Here is a 16,684-nt window from a genome sequence, read left to right as displayed (position 1 = left end):
ATGTATGATGCCACTATCATCGTCCTGTTAAAACCTGATAAAGACCCTATGGAATGTGGCTCCTATCGCCCGATTTCGCTATTAAATAGCGACTAGAAGATACTTACCAAAATCCTAGTGAATAGGCTTAATAAAGTCATTTCCCAAGTCATTCACGAGGACCAATCAGGCTTTATGCCAGGGAAGTCTACATCAGACAACATCTGTAGGGTACAGATACTTGCACAGATAGGTGGAGCTATGAAGGCGGACTGGGCAATGGCATCGTTGGATGCCTCGAAAGCCTTTGACTCCATTGAATGGGCATACCTGTTGGAGACCCTGGACAGATTTGGATTTGGGCCTCAATTCCTTAGGTGGATTTCCCTTCTATATAAGGAACCAAGGGCACAAATCCTGGTGAATGGGGTGTTATTCCCATATTTCTGTTTGCAGAGAGGCACTAGGCAGGGATGTCCCCTCTCTCCTCTGCTGTTTGCCCTCGCTATTGAACCACTAGCCCTAAGAATTAGACAACACCCTGAGTACAAGGGGATAGGTCTGGGGGGCAGGGAGGAAAGAATCGGCTTGTATGCAGACGATATGGTTCTTCTTATGTCTCAGCCCAAAGAGACACTACCCTTAGCGATCACTGCTTTAGAATTATTTGGGAGGTTCTCGGGACTTCATATTAACTGGACCAATTCGTTTTTTATGCCCCTGCAGGGGACGGGATGGCCAGACTTCATACAGGGTTTACGAGTGGTCTCCTCATTTAAATACCTTGGTATCATTATAAATCGGGACTATAGAAATGATCATGATGCTAATATCTTACCACTGCTGGAATATGTGAGGGTTACATTCCGGATCTGGAGCACTCTCCCCTAGCAGTGTCTGGCAGGATTAACTTAATTAAAATGGTCATCCTCCCCAAATGTCTCTATGTCCTCGAACATGCAGCGACACCAGTGTATAAAACCTTTTTTAAGCAGATATATGCCTTATTCCCAACATTCATCTGGGGTGCCAACCGGTCTAAACTCAGTCTCACTACTTTGCAGCGTCCCAAAACACAGGGAGGAGCTGCCCTGCCGTACCTCTTTTTGTATTACCTAGCGGGGCAATTACGATATTTAACAGCATGGGTCATTAACATGACGCTGGCAAATAGGGAACAGCACTTGGCAGCTTACCTGCAAATGCCTACCCTTTGGCCAGTCTTCGAAGGGCCCATGACTGCACTCAAAAATGTATTGCCTATCCATAGGGTGGCGTCCCAGGTATGGTCAGCTGCGAAGGGCGTATATGGGTATTCTGATGTACAGACAGACATGCAGTTATGGTCAAACCCACTCCTAACCCAGATATCAGAGGATCTGGCTCCCTTATTTTGGACTCAACATGGGATTCACACTATTGGGGATGTGTATGCGGGCAACAGTCTCAAGTCCTTTACACAGTTGCAGTCTGAATTTACACTACCCAGGACTGCCTTTTACAGGTATTTGCAATTGCGCCATGCTCTCGGGGCCCAGTACCCTTCCCCCAGATACGGCATTCTCACAATTTTCTCTGATAGGAGTATTTAGATCTCAAGGTCCCAGAGGCCTAATATCTGCCATATACACGTCCCTCATATCGGCTAAAGTTAGCACACCACTACAGGTAAAGGACAAATGGAAAGCACAGATACCCGACCTCACTGAGGAGGATTGGGATGAGATCCTATCCTCCCCACTCTATGTGTCTCCAGCGGCTAATAACAGGATGATACAACTATCCATGATACATCAAGGCGTGACAGTAAATCCGTGGATTCTAGGCCTAAAAGATGGAGCAGGTGCCCATACAAGAGCCTGAACTACAGCGCTACTAGGCCCTGCGCTTTCATCTTCCGCTATGTCTACTGCGTCAGGGATAACGCCCCCTGAAGATGAACCTGAAGAGACGCTATCATCGTCGTTGCCTAAAACAGGTTCCATCTCTGACGCCATATCTGATGCGGTCTCAGACTCTGACCAAAGTATGGCGTATGCCTCCTTAGCGCTAAATAACTTCCTCGCCATAATGTCACTAACACTAACTAAAGAACAATTATTACTTTCTTTTTATATATATATATATATATATATATATATATATATATATATATAATTTTTTTTATATAACATATTATATATATATATATATAGATGTATCTAAATATATATACATATATATATATATATATATATATACACACAAAACCAAAAAAGTCCAGAAGCACCGGTGAAGTGTGGGTGCAAGCCCTGGGGAACAGACCAGGGTCCCAGCTATACAGTATTCAAAAAATAGGCAGCACTCCGTAGTATGTGAGAGCCTTGAGAAAGGCTCTAGAGGACAGAGCTGAAACGTTGCACATGGGGCAATAAAGTACCCTCTTTTTTTCACATACTACGGAGCGCTGCCTATTTTTTGAATACTATATATATATATATATATATATATATATATATATACACACACACAAACTAACTTTTATATATATATATATATATATATATATACACATACTACTGCAAACTAAAAAATTAACCGCTATTGATATATATATATATGTGGAGATATATATAATTATATATCCCCTAACTGTCTCTAATATTCTAGTAAATATAAAAAGATAGATAGATAAAACAAAAGATAGATGGATAGATTGTATAGATAGATTTCTATCTATCTATACAAAGAGTGTATTGATGTGTAACACTGTATTTATTTTTTCTCACAGTATTCTTCTGGCAGCAATTCTCTCTAAGCACCGTTCATTTCCGTTCCGAGGTTCCGGGGAACGGAAATGAACGGTGATGTGAACAGGCCCTAAGTCTCTTCTTCTCCTCACACTGAAACAATGTGTGAGGAGAAGAAAAGAGGCAGGGGATTTGCTGCCAGAACTTTCAAAATAAAAACAAATGTGATTTCACAGCGATCACATGTTCAGGGACTATCAGATTGGTCCCTGATACTCTGCCCAGTGCCCAGAGCTGTTGGTAACAACGTGGGCACAGGGCTGTGTGCACGTGATTGCATGCACACTATATTTTACATTGAAATGCATGTGATCGCTGTGACAGGTTGTCAAAGCGATCACATGTTCAGGGATCAAAAGATTGGCCCCTGACACTCTGCTCAGTGCCCAGGGCTGTTAGCAACAGTCAGGGCACGGGGCTGTGTGCACGCGATCGCACGTGCACACTCTCTGAAGTGCCGCTGTAATTAGTCTATACGGCGGACTCCAGAAACCCTGACCGTTGGCCGTAAAAACACAGCCAGCGGTCGGTTCCCATTCTAGAGATAGGTGCGGGTCCCAGAGGTGCAACCCGCATCTATCGGATATTTATGGTATATCATTTGGATATGCCATAAATGTTCAAAATGGGAAAACCCCTTTAAAGAGGCTCTGTCACTAGTTTAGTAATGTCCTATCTCCTAGCTAATCTAACAGGCGCTGTCACACTGATAATGCTAGTGAAAATTGAGTCTTAAAACGTTTATTTGTAATGGCGGAAGGAGGTGAAGGGAACAAGTGAGCCCTAATCTACCCACCGCCCTGTCCCTGCCTGCTTGCAACGACCCGCCCTAGGCGACGGTGTACAACTTGGCGGCGGTCCCTACGCTGACTAAGTGCAAGGGGATACAAACAGGGAACAAGCAAGGGAAGGGGCAGTAGCCCACGGAACACCGTGAGGGAACGGAGTGGTGAACGAGCAGTCAGGATCAGGATGTAATGAAGTATACAAACGCAGAGCACGGAGCAGGAAGCAAGCCGGGGGCAGAGCGAAGCAGGATAAGCGGGAACTGAAGCAAGTCTGAAGCACGGCAGAAGCAGGCTGGAGCAAGGCAGCAGTGGGGCCAGGAAACCAAGAAGAATCACAAGCAATGAGGAAGAGAAAACGGCAGGTATAAATGGACAGGGGGCGGAGCTAACTCCGACTGACCAGGCCGCGATAGGCTCTCCCACTCCTGAGCCTACCACCCTGATTGGTGGGAGCCGGTGTCAGTCTAAGAGGTCTGGCCTCAGGTGTCGATTGATTAATCCTGGGAGTATCCACAGACGTAGTGCCTGGCAGATCCTTTACAGTACTCCCCCTTTTATGAGGGGCCACCGGACCCTTACTAAGAGGACCCGGTTTAGTGGGGAAGAGAAGGTGGAACCTCCTGACCAATACCCCAGCGTGAACATCTCGAGCAGGTACCAAAGTCCTCTCCTCCGGCCCGTATCCTCTCCAATGGACCAGGTACTGGAGGGAGCCCTGGATCATCCTATTGTCCACGATCTTGGCCACCTCGAATTCCACCCCCTCAGGGGTGAGAACGGGAACAGGAGGTTTCCTCGAGGGGGACCAGGACGGGGAGCAGCGTTTAAGGAGGGAGGCATGAAAGACGTCGTGTATGCGATAGGATGGGGGCAGCTCCAGACGGAAGGATACAGGGTTGAGGACTTCAATGACCTTATAAGGCCCAATAAATCGGGGAGCAAACTTCCTGGACGGGACCTTAAGGCGCAAGTTCCTAGACGACAACACACCAGATCCCCGACGACAAACCGGGGGTTAGCAGAACGTCTTTTATCAGCCTGAATCTTTTGTACGCTCTGGGACGCCTCTAGGTTCTTCTGAACCTAGGCCCAGACAGTGCACAGTTCCCGATGAACGTCCTCTACCTCGGGATTATTGGAACAACCAGGAGAAATGGAGGAGAACCGTGGATTAAACCCGAAATTACAGAAAAACGGGGAGACCCCTGACGAGTTACTGACCTGGTTATTCAGGGAAAATTCGGCGAGGGGAAGGAATGAGACCCAATCAAATTGACAGTCAGAGATGAAACACCTTAAATATTGTTCCAGGGATTGATTAGTCCTTTCCGTTTGGCCATTAGTTTCGGGATGGAAGGCGGAGGAGAAGGACAGATCAATCTCCAACTTTTTACGAAAAGCTCTCCAAAATAAGGAAACAAATTGTACCCCTCTGTCAGAAACGATATTGACTGGGGCCCCATGGAGACGCAGAATGTGTTTAACAAACAAAGAAGCTAACGTCTTGGCGTTAGGTCGTTTCTTAAGGGGCAAAAAGTGGCACATCTTGCTGAAGCGGTCTACTACCACCCACACCACCGACTTGCCCTGAGATGGAGGCAAATCGGTGATAAAATCCATGGAGATATGGGTCCAAGGTCTCTGGGGAATGGGCAAAGAACGTAGTAAGCCCGCAGGTCGGGACCTAGGGGTCTTGGACCTAGCACAAACCTCACAAGCGGCGACGTAAGCCCTAACGTCCTTAGGCAACCCAGGCCACCAATAGTTTCTGGTAATGAGGTGTTTGGTACCCAAGATGCCAGGATGACCAGATAGTGCGGAGTCATGGTTTTCCCTGAGTACCCTTAGCCGGTATTGCAGGGGGACAAACAGCTTGTCCCCAGGGAGGTTCCCGGGAGCTGAACCTTGATCAGCCGCAATGTCAGAGGCTAAATCAGAATCAGTGGCAGAAACGATTATACCAGGGGGTAAAATACAAGCAGGATCCTTCTCAGAAGGAGGATTGGCCATGAAACTCCGTGACAGTGCATCAGCCTTAATATTTTTGGACCCAGCCCTATAGGTAACCAAGAAGTTAAATCTGGTAAAGAATAGCGCCCATCGAGCTTGTCTAGGATTAAGCCTCCGGGCAGATTCTAGGAAAACCAGATTCTTGTGGTCAGTAAGGACCGTTACCTGGTGTCTGGCCCCCTCCAGGAAGTGACGCCACTCTTCAAAAGCCCATTTAATGGCTAAAAGTTTGCGGTTGCCAATATCATAGTTACTCTCCGTGGGCGAAAACTTCCTAGAGAAGTAAGCACAGGGGCGGAGATGGGTGAGGGATCTGGTACCCTGGGACAAGACGGCCCCCACTCCCACCTCGGACGCGTCAACCTCCACAATAAATGGCTCCCTTTGGTTGGGCTGAACCAGCACGGGGGCCGAGATAAAGCACTTCTTGAGGGTCTCAAAAGCCTTGACGGCCCCAGGAGGCCAGTGGAGGACATCAGCACCCTTGCAAGTGAGGTCCGTAAGAGGCTTAGCGACGACCGAGAAGTTGGCAATAAATCTCCTGTAATAGTTAGCGAACCCCAAAAAACACTGTAGCGCCTTCAGGGAGGCAGGTTGGACCCATTCCGCCACAGCCTGAACCTTGGCGGGGTCCATGCGGAATTCATGAGGAGTGAGGATTTGACCCAAAAATGGTATCTCCTGTACCCCAAACACACATTTTTCGGTTTTCGCAAACAGATTATTTTCCCGGAGGACCTGGAGGACCTTCCTGACATGCTCCACATGGGAGGACCAGTCCTTGGAAAACACCAGTATGTCATCAAGGTACACTACAAGAAAATTTCCCAGGTAATCTCTCAGAATTTCATTCATAAAATTCTGGAAGACAGCAGGGGCATTACACAACCCAAAGGGCATGACCAGGTATTCGAAATGACCTTCGTGCGTGTTGAACGCAGTCTTCCACTCATCCCCCTCTTTGATGCGGATAAGGTTATACGCCCCCCGTAGATCGAACTTAGAGAACCATTGGGCCCCCTGAACCTGATTAAAAAGATCCGGAATCAAAGGAAGGGGATACTGGTTCCTTACTGTGACCTTATTCAAGTTCCGATAGTCAATGCACGGCCTAAGACCACCATCCTTCTTCCCCACGAAGAAGAAGCCAGCACCTACAGGAGAAGTCGAGGGGCGAATGAAACACTTGGCCAGGCATTCTTGGATATACTCCCTCATGGCTTCACGTTCAGGACATGAAAGATTAAATATCCTACCCTTAGGAAGCTTAGCACCTGGTACCAAATCGATGGCGCAATCGTAATCTCTATGAGGGGGCAACACCTCGGAGGCCTCCTTAGAAAAAACATCAGCGAAGTCCTGAACAAACTCAGGTAGCGTGTTTACCTCCTCATGGGGAGAAATAGAGTTAACCGAAAGACATGACGTCAGGCATTCACTACCCCATTTGGTGAGATCCCCAGTATTCCAATCAAACGTGGGATTATGCAGCTGCAACCAGGGAAGACCTAATACCAGATCGGACGATAATCCCTGCATCACCAGTACAGAGCACTGCTCCAAATGCATGGAGCCAACAAGGAGTTCAAAAACAGGAGTATGCTGAGTAAAATAACCATTAGCAAGAGGAGTGGAGTCGATACCCACTACCGGGACAGGATAAGGCAAATCAATAAAAGGCATTTTTAGAGACATAGCAAATTCCACAGACATGATATTAGCAGATGAGCCAGAATCCACGAAGGCACTGCCAGTGGCAGACCGGCCAGCAAACGAGACCTGAAAGGGAAGCAAAATTTTATTGCGTTTCATATTAACGGGAAATACCTGTTGCGCCCAAGTGACCTCCCCGATGATCACTTAGGCGCGGAAGTTTTCCGGCTGCTTATTCTTGCGCCTGGGACAGGTGTTCAGTTGATGCTTGTCATCCCCACAATAGAAGCAGAGACCATTCTTCCTGCGGAACTCTCTACGTTGTCGAGGGGACATGGAGGCCCCGAGTTGCATAGGTACCTCCGAGTCTTCCGTGGAAGAGCGAGGAGACGGGACCTCGGGGGGGATCGCAGGGAAGTCAGAGGGGAAAACACTGAAACGTTCAAGCTGACGTTCCCTGAGACGTCGGTTCCATAGACATAGTGCCTGGCAGATCCTTTACATTATTATTTTAGAAGTTATGAGCTTTTTTTCTAAATATGCAAATGAGGCTATACTAGACAAGTGGATGTCAACATCAGCGATTCTCCTGAGGTGGAGCCTCCTCACAGCCTCTGACGCTGTCCTATCAGCATGAAGCTGCTTCACAGTGTGAGAGACTGAGACTGGAGGGAGGGGAGATCATTAAAATAGCCATATAATCGGACTGTGGACCACCTAGAACAGTGGCATATGAAAGATGAGATTCTAATCTTTCATATGACACCAGTATCGCAGTTCTAGCTGTGAAACAACCGGAGATATCACCAGTTGAAAACACAGTTTGGAATAGAAGCTGTATACTATAAGATCAGGCTGTGTTGCTGGGCAGGGAAGGGGGAGAAGCTGTATGCTGATTGGACAGCGTCATACAGGAAACATTATTCTGCCCAGAGTGAAAAGAAAGAGTAACCTCCTATTTGGCAAGTTATGACAAATTAGCATATTAGGAAAAATGCTCATAACTTTGCAAATAAATGTTTTAGAAAAAAATCACACTCTACTTATCAGCATCATAGCGCCTATTAGATTAGTTATGAGATAGGGCATTAATAAACTAGTGACAGATCCTCTTTAAATACAGCTATTTATCGCAATTGCTCGATGGACATCAGGCTTGGACAGCTGATGGAGCTGTATTTAGTTGCTGGTGAGGAATTTAAGGCTATTTCACTAACACACTATGTATCCATCTACAACCTATTAGCCCTACGCGTTTCTTAACTTTTATTACTCTGCACTGAATCGTCAGGGGCTTTGCACAGCCAATGTTACTAGTCCCCTGACAATCCAGTGGAACACGAGTACAATGAGCCAAACATACAATCATGTGTGGTGTGGGTATAGATGCAAGCCGCCGTTAGCATCAACATGCTCCATCCTATAAAGGCAGAGACATACACATATATATATCAATATATTTGTATCACAATTGTCTTAGTTTTTTATAAACAAAATATTTAAGGTTATGTTTTAACCAATTAATATCCCCATTGGTGACCATTCAGTGAAAAATAAGAACTAAATTATTTAGATTAAAAACACTGCCTTTTGGGAGACCTCATACATTTATATTTATAGATTTCTAGCATAACATTCTGGTTGACTTAGGCCCCATGCACACAACATATTACCCCTGTAATATTCTCATCTCTTCTGTTCACTCCCCTCTAGTTGTTTTTAATCAGGTTTCATTGCTCTTGTGTTCGGTCCGTGATATATGGACCGCATGTCGGCCGCATTTCCCGGACTGAACACATTTCAGGGAACCGAGCTCCTGGTCAGACACACTACACCCCCTTGAGGAAGCGGACACTCGCGAAACGCGCGTCGGGGCGCACACAGTGACGATCGGGACTTAGCCTAGGACGCCTATGGATAAGATCATCATAGTTATCTTTACATTCAGGGCCTGGTTTAGACCCGTTACCCACATCACTTGATGCTTGTTTTCAGGAATACTTACTCCTTCCAAACAGTGTCAAAGTAGGATATGAGATGTTACTATGTTATGTCATACTAGTGATGGTCTTGCCATAAACCTATACTTCATAAGGGTTCTTTATACTTATCTTGGCTTTCCTGTTCTGTCTCTATGTCATTTTATTGGAGTTTCTCCTAATTGATATATCCTTTTAAATGTTTGTCATTTTGCATATTTAAATAAAGTTTTGTATTGATACTTTTTGATAATACTGGCTACAGACTCTGTTCTTCTTTTGTCTATATGTGTATTATAGAGTTGCCTCATTAACATATGTGGGAGGATGTTCTTTGGAACACAACCTAGCCCAATAACATTGTTTGCTCTTGGAGACCACTAGTTATAAATAACTATGATGCTAGGAGCCCAGCTCCCTGAACTGTGTTCAGTCCGGGAAATGCGGCCGACATGCGAACAGAAGAGATGAGAATATTACAGGGGAAATATGATCAAAAAGAAATAAACTATGAAGACTATAGTCTAATATAATTTCATATAGTTCTGTAATTGTTCAATACTCACCTGTTTAAAGCAAGCAGATATACGATTATAAGTGTAAAGACCAAGCTAACTAATCCTTTTCCCTGGGCAAACTCTATTTCTTAAAAAGAAAATGTAAAAACATGTTAAAGTGTGTGTAAAAATATTGATAAACATTTATGATATATAAAGAGAGAGAGAGAGAAAGAAAGAGTTATCTGATGGTTTCCAGTATTCTACAAACATTGCATATCTAAACACTCTTTTACCCATGCAGATAATCAGCCAAAACGATTTGCAATAGTGAGGCATTGGTGATGCAAAAAAGGCTACCCGACTTACAAGTGGCCGATGAGCTGTGACCATCTGCACAAAGAGTCTAGGTCCCTTTTATAGATAAGGACCTCCTGGCATTGTGACACCTAAAGTTGTGTGTAGAATTCAGAGCTTTCTAATTTTCTCAGTATTCCCTTAGTAAAGTAAATGTCTTAGGGCTCATTCAGACGAGCGTGAATCTCGTTTGTGTGCTGTGGCTTGAAATAACGCACAGCACACAGCCTCATTGATTTTAATGGAGCTATTCACACATGCGTGAGTTTCACGCAGCGAGTGTGCGTTGTGTGAAACTCACTGCATGTCCTATATTGGTGTGTTTTCACGCACTTTGGCCGTTCATTAATGCAAATGGGTGCGTGAAAACCACAGATAGCACATGGATGCACATCCGAGTGCTGTCCGTGTTTTACGCATCATTTACATTAAATGCTTGCGAGGGGCATAAAAAACGCATGCCACTCACAAAGCACACTCATGTATAACGCAACACACACTGACAGATTTACGCACGTTTTTTACGCGCGTATAATTTGTACTGCTCGTGTTAATGTAGCCTTAGGCTGGGTTCACACAACCTATTTTCAGACGTAATGGAGGCGTTTTACGCCTCAAATTATGTCTGAAAAAACGGCTCCAATACGTCGGCAAACATCTGCCCATTACTTTTAATGGGTCTTACGATGTACTATGCCGATGACCTGTCATTTTACGCGTCGCTGTCAAAAGACGGCTCGTAAAATTACAGCCTCAACAAAAGAAGTGCAGGACACTTCTTGGGACGTTTTTGGAGCAGTTTTCTCATAGACTCCAATGAAAACAGCTCCAAAAACGGCCGTAAAAACGCAGCTAAAACGCAGCGAAAAACGCGAGTTGCTCAAAAAACGTCTGAAAATCAAGGGCTGTTTTCCCTTGAAAACAGCTCCGTATTTTCAGACGTTTTTTGTTAAGCTTTTGAACATACCCTTAGGCCTCATGCACACGACCGTATTTTTTCACACCCGTAAATACTGGCGTAAATACGGGTCCGGTGTCACACGTATTCCACCCGTTTTGCACCAGTATTTACGAACCCGTGCTCGTAAATATGGGTCCGGTGTCACACGTATTCCACCCGTATTTACGAGCACGTTTTTGGCAGCAAAATAGCACTGCACTAATCGGCAGCCCCTTCTCTCTATCAGTGCAGGATAGAGAGAAGGGACAGCCTTTTCTGTAATAAAAGTTAAAGAAATTCATACTTACCCGGCCGTTGTCTTGGTGACGCGTCCCTCTCTTCACATCCAGCCCGACATCCCTGGATGACGCGGCAGTCCATGTGACCGCTGCAGCCTGTGATTGACCTGTGATTGGCTGCAGCGGTCACATGGCCTGAAACGTCATCCAGGACGTCGGCCCGGATGTCGAGAGGGACGCGTCACCAAGGCAACGGGCGGGAGACCGGACTGGAGAAGCAGGAAGTTGTCGGTAAGTATGAACGTCTTTTATTTTTATTTTTTACAGGATAGGGGATACATGTCTTTTGTTTATGGCAGAGCGGGGAGATACCTCCCCGCTCTGCCATAGTTTTCATTGTAGTCCCGGCGGTAGTTACGCCACTGGGCTGTGGCCTGCAGACCGGGTAGTCCCCTGACCTCGCCTCACCTCGCAACGCTCCCGTAATCACGGGTGAACACACGGAGCCACCCATGATTACGGGAGCCCCATAGACTTCTATGGGATGCCCGTGCCGTTATTACGGCATGAAATAGGGCATGTTCTATCTTTTTTAACGGCACGGGTACCTTCCCGTGAGCAAACGGGAAGGTACCCGTGGCTAACAGAAGCCTATGAGCCCGTTATTGCGGGTCGTAATAACGACCCGCAATAACGGGTGTTTTTACGGTCGTGTGCATGAGGCCTTAGCCGTTTCCATGATACAAAATGTTCAGACAAAGTGCATGCTAGCTTCCTTCCAGTGAAGTAGACTATGCCAACAGTCTGAGACAATTTTCTTGTCAAGTAGCGGTTTTAGATCTCTTTATTAATTATCAGGGCCTTAATAACAATTGTGTAGTCTTCAGCAACTTCTATAAACAAACATATAACCTCAATATGTATATAATATTTCCAGAAAGTAAATCAACATTCAGAAACCAGGTGAGAAAAAATAAATACACTCTACTATTCAGTAACATGTAGAACCAGTTCAGGATGGAATATAAAATCAGCCCTGGCATTTAAACCCATAGCTGACATTTGACGTAGGGTTACGTCATAGCCTGAGAGCCCGCTCCATACTTCCCCTTGCCGGCTATACTAAGCGGTTGTTGGCTGTATGTTACAGTTAACACTTCACAGCAATGAGCGGGATTTCGCTTGTTTAGCCCCTTAGATACCACGGTCAAAAGCCATTTGAAAGAGGGAATAGCCCCCTCCGATGTCCCATCGCCCACACCCCCCCTCCCCCCGCTCAACGCAATTGTGGGGCGCTGATAGTTGTCATGGCAGCCTGGGGGCCTAATGAAGACTTCCAGGCCTGCCATCTTTCTGCCCCTATGAAGCCCTAAGCCTTCATAGGAGCCTTTAAAAATCACGATATACTGCAATACATTAGTATTGCAGTATATTGTGCAAGCGATCCCTCGATCGCCAGTTCAAGTCCCCTAGGGGGACTAATAAGAGAAGTAAAAAACAGTTAAAGTTATAAAAATAAAAAAGTTATGGCTTTTGGAAGGTGGGGAGAAAAAAACAAAAATGAAAAACCAAAAACCGGCTGCGGCGGCAAGGGGTTAAAGCCCAGCTCCAGCTATACAAAAACATGGTTTCTAATGCTCCTTGAAATGCAGCCTTCCTGTTGTAATACTCAAATATTTCATAAATCAGTAATCGCCACCAGGGGCGTCGCTAGCACTGGGCCTTCAGGGCCCAAGCCCCGGATCTTTGGCCCAGTGCCCCGGATCCCCGGCGACTGCCACATTCAGGTCGCAGCGGTCGCAATTGCGACCGGGCCGCGGACGCCCGCACCGCATCTATAAAAGTCACTATATTAACTGGGGCCTATGTAATAAAATACATGGACCCCTGTTACTATAGTAACGATACATACTTACCCATCTTTCTTCCAAGTGCAGCATAAGCCCTGATGTCTTCTCGCGTCATGAAATCACGCCGCTGTGCGCCGCGGATGACGTCACGAGGCTAGATGATGTTGGGACATCCGCTGCACCCGGAGCCGGAGAGGTGGTAAGTGTAACGTTACGGCCTGCTAGGGTCCTGTTTCTAAGCCTACCTTGTGGTAAGCTTAAATACAGGGTCTAACAGACCATGTCATACATGGACCCTATATCTAAGCCTACCACATGGTATTCTTAGATACATGGCCCATGTCTGATCCTGTCTGATGGGCCCTGTATCTAAGCTTACCACATAGTAGGCTTAGATACAGGGCCCCAGCAGACAGTAATCTTATACCTTGTGGTAGGCTTAGAAACATGGTTTAACAGACAGTATCACACATGGGACCTGTAACATGTGTTACTAATGGGTTTTTTTTGTGGTGGTCTTTTTACAGGTTCGGTCATTGGGCTATGTCAGATTCGAGGACTACTTCGATGACAGCTTTTTTTATTTTCAAAAAAATGTTTAATGAGGGTTGTGTGGGGTGTTTTTTTATTTCAATAAAATATTTTATCTATGTCTTTGTATTTCCTTTTAAACTTTATTACTACCGCTTTAGTAATGGCCGCTGGCTGATTGACAGCGTCCATTACTAAGGCGGGGCTTAGTGTTAGCCGGTGCAGAGGCTAACGCTAACACTAACGCTAACCCCCATTATTACCCGGTACCAACTGCCACCAGGGGTACTGGGAAGAGCTGGGTACGATCCAGTACCCGACCATCTGTAGCGATGGTCTGGCACCAGGACGGCTGCCGGCTGGTATTATTAGGCTGGGAAAGATTAAAAACAGTGGAAATTCCCACCCTGGTAATGGTAGCCTGCATTTTTTGTGTTGTATCTGTCTGGTTATGAAAATTGGGGGAACATTTTTCCAAATAAATAATTGGAAAAAATGACATGACCCCCCACCCCCAATTTTCATAACCAGCCAGATACAACATAGCAGCAGCAGGCTAGCATTACCAGGGTGGGAAGGGCCACTGTTTTTGGAATTTCCCAGCCTAATAATACCAGCCAGCAGATGCCACAATACCCGACCATCACTACAGATGGTTGGGTACTGGATCGCACCCGGCTCTTCCTGGCAACCCTGGTGGCGGTGGGTATTGGGCTAATAATGGGGGTCAGTGTTAGCCTCTGAACCGGCTTAGTAATAGACGCTGTCAATCAGCCAGCGGCCATTAGTAAGGCAGTAGTAATAAAGTTTAAAAAAATACGACATAAAAAAATTATTTTATTGGAATTAAAAAAAACACACACGACGCTCATTAACCATTTTATTTAGAATAAAAAAAGTTGTCATCAAAGTAGTCCTCGAATCCAAAGTAGTCCAACTACCGAACCTGTAAAAAAACACAAACACGCAAGAAAAAACATTGTTAACCCCTTCCCGCACCTTGACAGAACTGCACGTCGATGTGTGCAGTAACTTCGTACAGCTCGACGTGCAGTTACGTCAGTGCTTTGTCAGTTAACCGCTGCGCGGCGCTACACCGCGGTGGCGGTTAACTGTGCAGGGTGTCTGCCCTACTTTCCCCGTTGCCGATCAGCAGCCCATTGCGGCTGATTTCGGCAGTTAACCCCTTAATTGCGGCGTTCGATTTTGATCGCCACATTTAAGTTGTTTAGCGCAGATCGGCAGCCCCCACGTGAAATCATGGGGGCTGGCGATGGTACCCATGGCAACCGGACGCCAGACGGCTTCCGGGCTGCCATGTACAGAAGCTTATGAGGACCAGCCGGAGGCTGGTCGTCGTAGGCTTCCTGTCAGTGTGACTGTCACGTCACAATGACAATTGGAATGCATTACACTACGTAGGTAGTGTAATGTATTCCAGCAGCGATCAGAGCTGCAAGTCTAAGTGTCCCCTAGTGAGACAAGAAAAAAAAGTAAAAAAAAGAATAAAAATGTTTTAAAAAAAAGTGTAAAAATAAAAGTTATAAGTGACATAAACAAGAACAGCTTTTTTTCCTATGATAAGTCTTTTTTTATAGGAAAAAAATGAACACGTAAAAAAAAAAGTACACATATTTGGTATCACCGCGTTCGTAACGATAATATATAAAACTATAATATTATTTTTCTCGTACGGTGAACACCGCATATAAAATAAACGAAAAACAATGCCAGAATCACTATTTTTTGGTCACCACCCCTCCCAAAATATACAATAAAAAGTGATCAAAAAGTCGCATGTACGCCAAAATAGTACCAATACAAACTACAACCCGTCCCGCAAAAAACAAGCCCTTACACAGCTTTTTTGACTGAAAAATAAAAAGTTATGACTCTCAGAATATGGCGACACAAAAAATCATTTATTTTATAAATAAGATATTTTATTGCGCAAACACTGCAAAATGTAAAAAAAACTATATACATATGGTATCGCCGTAATCGTATCGACCCGCAGAATAAAATATAATGGTCATTTATAGCCCAGGGTGAACGCCGTAAAAAAATAAAAATAAAAATCATTGTCAGAATTGATGGTTTTTGGTCACCTTGCTTGCCAAAAAATAGAATAAAAAGTGATCAAAAAAATCGCATGTACCCCAAAATGGTACCAATGAAAACGACAGATTATCCCGCAAAAAATAAGCCCTCACGTAGCTCCGATGGTGAAAAAAGAAAAAACTTCCAGCTCCCAGAATATGGCGATGCAAATTGTGCAGTGTTCCAAAAGCGGATAGGATCGGGCGCCATTTATAAGTGCGACACTGGCAACATATCTGCGGATTATTATTTATTTACCCAATTATTATACCCTCTTATTATGCTCCTGATGTACTCTGTCCAGCCTACATATGCCCCCACATTATAAACTGAAATACCAGCAAAACGCCAGAGCTACTACCAAGCTAAATCTGCACTCCAAAAGCCAAATGCCGCTCCCTCCGTTCTGAGCCCTACAGCGTGCCCAAGCAGCAGTTTACGTCCACAGATATGGCATCACCATACCCGGGAAAACCCGGTTAATATTTTATGAGGTATTTGTGGCACAAACTGAGCACAACATATAGTGCATTAAAATGGCATATCAGTGGAAAATTGTAATTTTCACTCTGCACCATCTGCTGCGCATTAAACCCTTCGCACACCATGACTTAATAGCATGTCGTGGTGTGGGGGGTAATATATGGAGCGTCTCACGCGCTGAGCCTGCACCATACGCTGCGGGTGTCAGCTGTGTATTACAGCTGATACCCGGGACTAACGGACAGAAACAGCGATCTCGCTGTTACAGGAGCCTGTAAAAATCACAATATACTGCAATACATTAGTACTACCACTGATCTAATGATCGCTGGTTCAAGTACCCTAGGGGGACTAATAAAATGTGTAAAAACAAAAGTAAATAGTTATTATTAGTGTAAAAAATTTAATAAATATTTAAAGTCCAAAAATAAAACCTTTTCACATTTTTTCTCTAAAGTAAAAAAATAAAAAAAATACACAAAGTTGGTA

The sequence above is a fragment of the Rhinoderma darwinii genome, chromosome 7 (assembly GCF_050947455.1).
Source record: "Rhinoderma darwinii isolate aRhiDar2 chromosome 7, aRhiDar2.hap1, whole genome shotgun sequence".
NCBI classification, from domain to species: Eukaryota; Metazoa; Chordata; class Amphibia; order Anura; family Rhinodermatidae; genus Rhinoderma; species Rhinoderma darwinii.
Note: the sequence above shows the minus strand (reverse complement) of the source record.